Below are 8401 nucleotides of genomic sequence, written 5' to 3' on the forward strand. Positions count from 1 at the left end.
TTTATGTTATTCTGTTAATGTTTTGATGAGAATTTTAATGTCATACGTGTTACCCCGACGGTGTAACACTCATATCTGTTTCCATGTTATATCATTATTACACATCAAAGTCAATATGTGGCCTTCCATTGTCCTGTCCTTGTTATTATCATTACATTTTCCAGTAGCAAACAGATTTAACAGCATAAATAGTTTGTGGAATTAGTATTACATCATTTTAATGATACTGTAAATTATACAGTCAGACAAAAATGCCATTCCGTACTGCTTGCAACATCGTCACTGCATTTTATACGCTAAAGTTCTGTCAAACCCAACTGCCAGTGTCTTACAGTAAATTGAAGCAAACATTTTTACAGTGTAGTTTTCTTACCGTGTGTGAAATGACAGCACGTTCTGGCTCATGCTCTCAACTGCGGCTTCCAATCCCACATAAAATTAGTCCCATCACGTCCCTTCTTCACGAAAGGATCCGAAAAACAAGTACGATGCATAAAACTCTCAGTTACATCTGGTTTTGGGGAACTCCTTTTGTGATAATACTCCGTGAGAAGCTTGAGGGTCAGCGCAGCGCGTCTTGGCTCAATCGCCTCAGAAGCCTGAAGTTTCTACTGGACGCGTGACGCGCTCTGTGTCTCTCGCGCGCTCTCTCTCGCTCTCTCTCTTCTTTCTCTCTCTCTCAGTTCAGAACAAACGCGCGTCGTCCACAGCAGCGCAATTTATTTCTTCCGGAAGAAAGTGAGATGTAGAGGACAGGGATTCCCCCAGGAACAGGTCCAGATTCGGGCAAAACATTTCTAGCTGCTTTCACACAATCCCCTGACGGCATAAATTTGCCTTAAAGATCACATTTGTGTTATTTCGAGGGCAAGGTTTCATAAGCTTATGTGTCTTTATACAGTATTAGGTGACCTGAGCCTTTCTACTTCAGAAATGGTCATCTCTGATCATTATCACTGTCTCTGCTGCTCTTAATGAGCTCCTCCCAAAGGACTTTTAGTCCACTCTCACCTCTGACCTTTCAAAGATTGACCTTTGATTGCCTTAAATTACATCTTCAGCCAGTCCTGGGTCTCCAATCAGCTATTATTCTTAACTTCTTTGTTTTGGTGTCGGAAGAACAACCACACATTCACCTAGGTATATAAATGGGACCATATATTCTGTTTTTTTCAATATGTCAAGGACATTATTAGAAATTTTATTATTATTCATTTTATTCCACATTTGATGGTGTTCTAGAAGAGAAGCCTTATTTTTTTTTTAGATTAATGGGACATTTTTTTATCAGTTAGCACACTCACAAATCTTGTGTATTGCGCTATAACAAGAAGTCATTTCAACATATTGCTGAATCTGTGTCCTACAAAACAGAGCTCTGCAGTTTTCATATAGACTATAGTTTGATGAGAATGAGAGACCGAACAGCTGAGAAAAACATCACGATAACCCACACGTAATCCACACCACTTCAGTCCATCATTTAAGATGTCGCCTGTGAAGCAATAACATGTGTGTGTGTGTGTGTGAGAGACAAATTCACCATTATATTTTTAACTTCAAACTGTTGTTTCTGGCTATTACGAGAGAAATATCACATATCAAGCATGATTTACAATCAAAAACAGTCCAAACTGTTCTAAACACATGTTGATGTGAGAGCACAACAAGAGATGGACTTTTTCACTGGAGGAAATGTTATTATGGATTATGGACTGGTATTTTAGCCAGAAGCCATGGTTTAAAGTTAAAACCTTAATGATGGATTTGGTTCTTACAAACATGTAGCTTTAACTGATGGACTGAAGTTGTGTGGATTACTTGTAGATTATTGTGATTTTTTTTATCAGCTGTTTGGACTCTCATTTTGACGGCACCCATTCACTGCAGAGGATCCATTGCTGTGCAAATGATGTAACGCTAAAATTTCTCCAAACCTTTTTCGATAAAGAAACAAACACCAGGTGAATAGATCTGTGTGATTCTGGATAAACTGAGAATCACAATATTTTTGTTACAAATAAATATCACGATTCTCCCATAACTTATCACTCATAAATGCTTCACTTGTTCCATTACTAAATGAACAAGCATTTTTGATCAAATCTCTTGAATCAATGATTCAATGATAATACATTTTTTAACAGTCACTTATTGCCACCTAGTGGCAGAATAATGTAAACAATGTAATTAAAGGGGTCATCGGATGCTAAGTTCACTTTTGCATGTTGTTTGAACATTAATTTGTGTTGGCAGTGTATGTACAAATCTACCCTATAATGATAAAAATCCTTGCAGTGTTTTTTAATTAATCTGTAAAAATAATATTCCCTTTTTCAAATTGAGCCATTCTCAGATACCTGTCCTTGTGGTGTCACACTGACAGAGGCTGCTCCCACGACAGTTGATTGACATGAGCGTCTTACCTCACATCAGCTGTAACAGTCCGACCTCCATTGTTTTGATGCCGGAGCAGGGATGTAAGTTAGACAAGAATATCTCCAATTGAGCGATTGAGGTGTTGTGTTGCTGGATGTAATAATGAACATAGTGGTCGTCATTTACTCTTGCTGCTGAAGATGCAGTGGATTACGTTTGTTTGTGAAGGGAATGCGCCTCCCGATCTACATACACTACCGTTCAAAAGGGTCACTAAGACTTGTAATAGTCTTTAAAGAAGTCTCTTATGCTCATCAAGGCTGCATTTATTTGATTAAAAATATAGAAAAAAAAACAGTAATATTGCAAAATGTTTTTACAATATAAAATAATGTTTTTATTTTAACATACTTTAAAATAGAATTTATTCCTGTGATGAAAAGCTAAATTTTTATCAGCTGTTACTCCAGTCTTAAGTGTCACATGATCCTTCAGAAATCATTCTAATATGCGGATTTATTATTAGAATGATCAATGTTGGATAATATCAGCAGTTGTGCTGCCAAATATTTTTTGGAACCTGTGATTTTTTTTTTCCAGGATTCTTTCATGAATAACAAGTTTAAAAAGTACAGTGTTTATTCAAAATATAAATATTTTATAACAATGTAAATTATTTATTATTAACTTTTAATAAACTTTTAATTATTAACTTAATACATCCTTGGTGAATAAAAGTATTAATTTCTTAAAAAAAAAAAGAAAAAAGAAAAGAAACAATAAAAATGTACTGACCCCAAACTTTTGAACGGTAGTGTATATCCGTCTATGTTCACGCAAATCATTCGTGATCCAGCTTCACTTACAGCAGAAGTGAGTATAAGGTTTTTTTTATGAATCTTTGCGATCGCCTTTCCTAATAATGTGCTAGTTAGCAAGTTTGGCAGGTAAACTCGGCTAAATGTGGCTAAAGTAAACAGGCTTGTCACAAGCAGGGGCGAGCGACAGGAGCGGGCGGGGCGAGCAGAGCTCATTTGCATTTAAAGCAGCCTCGACCAGAATGGGATGATTTTTGCAGAGCTGATTTTGGCAAGGTAAAAAAGCTGTTGTTTTACACTACAATTGAGAATTTTTAACCAAAGTATATTATAGACTTTTCATTAAGGCCCTAAAGAATCATATCAACTTGTGGAAAATGGGCATCCGATGACCCCTTTAACAAACATTATTTGAAGCGTTACTTTCAAAAGATGATTTGCTGTATTGTGATCGCTACCATAGACATCAGTGTTTATAGTAGGATTATAAATGGCTGAAAAGACTATGAAGCAGTTTCATACCTAAACATGATAACTGCTTTCTCTGTGCCAGCAAACACAGATTTAAATCAGCATTGCCAAGTCTGCAGTTTTCCCATGGAATTGGGCTACTTTAACGCTGTTGCTGCAGGTTGAAGCAACCCCAATAACGTAATATTTAGTCCCTGGAATGCTAATTTTACCAAGGGAACCCCGCCAAAAAAATGTGTATTTCACCCCCCGGAACACGATTTTTACGTGATTTTATGTGATTGGGCCACTTTTGGGCTACTTTTAGTAGCAATTAGGATGGTTTTGTTGTGAAAACCTGACAACCTTGATTTGAATGTTCTGGTATGACTTTTATAAAGGCTTTCGGTCTCATCCACGTCCAGTTATTTTCAGCTGTGCAAAACAGCTTGTTTTGCTGCTTGATATTGCAAACTGGTGTGTCTAACCATATTATTTTAATGTATTATCTTGTGAACACACTGGTTTTTAATGCGAACTATAGCAGCTAATGAACCGGAAGTGAACCGGAAGCCCATAGGCTTCCACATTGAATAATAAGGTAGATAGACAAAGACAAATTGTTGTCATATAGAAACAAGATCGCGTGGCTGTTTGAATCGAGATGGCAATCTTTTAACGATTAATTGTGCAGCTCTACGGGTGAATTTTTAGCAAATTTTGAACTCTTCCTTTAAACAAATAATAATACCTATAATAAAAATCAAAGTCTTTTTCTCGCAGCGTTGAGCACCAAACTTCTCTTTTGAATCACTATGCTGCCTTTGGCTAATAATGTATTTTACTGTGATTTTTAATATCATAGAGAGAGGGGGGATAATATTATTTAATTCACTATTTAAAGTAAGCTAAATCTGACATTCCCCCTTGGGGAGCATTTGGACATCTTCATTTGGAAAAACAAAAAAAAAAAAAAAAAAATCATAAATAAAGAAAATAATGTTTTTTTTGTGTGTGTGTGTGTTCTAAACATGCTAATTTTGGGGGGTTATGTATAATACACTTTACACGAAAACATCAGAAGTCATTTATATAGCTGAGTAAACATGATGCGAATCTGATTCTTTGCCAGACATATGATATCTGCATTAGTTTTGTGACCTGGGTTAGGTTGCCATAACAACCACTGCGATGACATCACCACAAAATGCATTCTGTGTTTTCCTGAACGTTCCGTTTTAGAACAAAGTAATGTCATTCTGAAACATGAGGAGTGAAGAGTTAAACAAAGTTTAGTTCTGACCCTACTGTAATTAATCAAGGTTTTCAGGATTACTTGAACATTACAGGCGAGCGTGTTAGAGCAGGGCTAGCAATAAACTCCTCAGGACAGTGACCTTCCAGAACGAGATCTGAATTTGAGGCTGATAAGAATGATATCCCCAGAAGCAGTGCGGTATTAAAGGGTTAATCGCAAATGACTTCCTGTAAGTGGATACTCCTCAAATGATTGTGGAGATGAAGCGCTCAGGGTAATGGTGCATGTAAGCATCTATTAAACCAAATGCATGCTTTGTGCTCTGTTTGTGGGAGTTTGAGCTGTAGAGAGGAGCATTTATAGATTTTAACAGGTTACTGGCCTATAGCGTTCCACTGTGACTGCAGCACAGTAAAACTGCAACATGGGCAATACACCCTCACACACACTTACACACACACACACACACACTTTCGATCTCTCTTAACCTGTATACATATTTAAATGTCATTGACTTGCTTTTTTCATCTTGTTTTTTTTTTAAGCCCATTATTTTAATAATAATAAATAAAAAAAGCTAATTATACTATTTCTAATAACTATAGATCACTATACTAATTATTACTGATTATTTTGGTTACTAATCATAAACAAAAAGTCAGTTTTGTATTTCTAGACTAAATAATATAAATATATATATTGGTAACACTTTACAATAAAGTTCATTAGTTAACTACATTAATTAACATGAACTAAGAATGAATGATACAGCATTTATTAATCTTAGTTAATCTTAATTTCAGCATTTACTAATGCATTATTAATATCAAAAGTTGTTTGTTAACTAACATTAACAAAGATTAATAAATAGTGTAATAAATGTATTGTTCATTGTTCATACATGTTAGTTAATACATTAACTAATGTTAACAAATAACACCTTCCTTACTGCAGATTTTGTCAGATATTGGTAAACTCAAGGCATTTTTCAAAATTTTCTTAGCATTTTTACATGAATCTTATAATTACTAATCTCTTTTGCATTTTTAGATTAAAATTAATAATAATAATAATCTTATTTCAATAATGAACACTTCCCTCTTTTAAAAATATAAAATGCTAATAGTTAAATGATTATTAATCTTATAATTGCAACAGACTAATCGTAACCCAAAAGCTATCTTTTGCATTTTTTAAATATATTTTTTTTTATTTTACAATAATGAACACTTTTCTTTTCACTTCTCTTTTTAAATATTTAAATGATTATTAATCATATAACTACTATAGACTAACCATAACTCAAAAACTATTTATTTTGTATTGTTAGATGAAAAAAAATAGTAATCTTTTTTCAAACAATGAACTCTTCCCTATTTTTAAATATCAAATGCTAATAATTAAATTATTATTAATTTTATAATTACTCTAGGCTAATCTTAACCCAAAAGCTATCTCTTGCATTTTTTTGATAAAAAAACCTTTTTAAATTAATGAACATTTCTTTCTTTAATATATAAAATGCAAAAATTTGAATGATTATTAATTGTATAATTACTATAGACCAATCCTAAACCAAAAGCTATCTCTTTTGCATTTTTTGATAAAAAATCTTTTTAAAATAATGAACATTTCTTTCTTTAATATATAAATTGCAAAAATGTGAATGATTATTAATTTTGTAATTACTATAGACCAATCCTAAACCAAAAGCTATCTCTTTTGCATTTTTAGATAAAAAAACTTTTTTAAATAATGAACATTCCCCTTTTTTTAAATATCAAATACTAACATTTAAATGATTATTAATCTTATAATTACTATAAACTAATCCTAACCTAAAAGCTATCTCTTTTGCATTTTTTGATTAAAAAAAAAAATCTTTTTAAAATAATGAACATTTCCTTCTTTAATATATAAAATGCTAAAATTTGAATGATTATTAATTTTATAATTACTATAGACCAATCCTAATCCAAAAGCTGTCTCTTTGGAATTTTTAGATAAAAAAAAATATTTTTTAAATAATAAATATTTTTTTAAATATCAAATACTAACATTTAAATGATTATTAATCTTATAATTGCTATAGACTAATCCTAACCTAAAGGCTATCTCTTTTGCATTTTAGAATTTAACAATCAATAAATAAATCAATCGCTCAATAAATATGTCCACAAAGAACTAAAGCACATATTCATGTCATGCTAAGAACCAAAAACAAGCATTACAGCTTTCTTTACTCCAGTAAAGCAAAGTTGACATGTAATTTGGTAGTACTGCAGAAAAGGCTTTGCAGTCTGGTTTTAGCATGAGGACCGTGTGATGGATTGAGGACAGAGCAAAAATCAATGTGATCACTCAGCGGAGTAAATGAAGGGAAACAACACTATAGGTGACGTGATGTGTTTGATCCACTGCAGTGCTTCTTCCTCAAGTAAGTCACGAGCACATACAGGGAAAAGGTCAACCAAGGTAAAGTGACAAGCACTGCCTGCTCAAAAAAATTTAGTAATGTGGATAATATATAACAAGGTGGCCCTTCTAGCAAATAGGGTTTGAAAAAGACCTGAAGTTTTTCAGGTTAAAGTTTTGATCAGTTTCAGTAAAGTTGCAGTGAAGTTGTGCTTAATTTAAAAAAGAAGCAGCAGCTCAAAGTAAGTTTAATATGTGTAGTTGTATTTTATTTATTTTATATAAGATTAAACATTTTTTAGCCAATTACCAAAATGTAGCAATAGTGTAGAACCTGTAGAACATCTAGAAAAGAGTTCTATGGAATTCTATGGAATTTTTTGACATTCTTTTTTATTGGGGATTTTTTATTATTATTGTTTTTTAAGAATAATTAAAATGGGACTAAATATTTATAATTAAACTCTTCCAGGTAACTATTAAACAATTAAGTGTGTGTATGTGTGCATGCATTTATTTAATGTTAGATAACAGATTTTGATTACGGCCTTAAAATGAATGGGAAACCAATTTATACCCTACTGGTGAAAAGTGCCAGGTAATGATGAAATAGCTGGCAGTTACACGCTTTACATAAATTTACATAATTCAGTTTCCTTTTATATGCGAATAATTCAGCTACACTAAAATACACTAAAACTAGTGGTCCACTGATTAATGTCTCTCTTTGTAGTAACATCTCACCGCTCATTATAATTTGACTCGCAGCTAAGGCACAAGAATGTCAGTTGCTCTCTATGCAACCGGAACATGCAGTGATTACTGTTTGCTTGGATTTGGTAACTGAATACTGTTTAATCAACACTGGAACACCTTCATTATGTATCTACGGGACATAAATAGTGATCATGTGATCAACCTGACCTGTGACCTGACCTTTATTCATGAGCTGGGAAGAATAATGTGACACTGAAGACTGGAGTAATGATGCTGAAAATGCAGCTTTGCATCACAGGAATAAATTACATCTTAAAATATTCAAATAGAAAACGGTTATTTTAAATTGTAATAATATTTTAAT

The 8401-nt window shown here is 33.0% G+C and overlaps 1 protein-coding gene across 3 annotated transcripts in view; it reads right to left on the minus strand.

Moving 5' to 3' along the window:
- The window catches only part of cacna1hb (calcium channel, voltage-dependent, T type, alpha 1H subunit b), a 98509-nt gene extending 97919 nt beyond the window's left edge, over nucleotides 1-590 (minus strand). For all 3 annotated transcript variants that reach the window (XM_051105394.1, XM_051105397.1, XM_051105395.1), the window contains exon 1: nucleotides 374-590. The gene's annotated coding sequence lies outside the window, so the exon portion shown is untranslated. The remainder of the gene's footprint in view (nucleotides 1-373) is intronic.
- Nucleotides 591-8401: the final 7811 nt, after the last annotated feature.

The sequence above is a fragment of the Labeo rohita genome, unplaced genomic scaffold, assembly GCF_022985175.1.
Source record: "Labeo rohita strain BAU-BD-2019 unplaced genomic scaffold, IGBB_LRoh.1.0 scaffold_98, whole genome shotgun sequence".
Taxonomy (NCBI): Eukaryota; Metazoa; Chordata; class Actinopteri; order Cypriniformes; family Cyprinidae; genus Labeo; species Labeo rohita.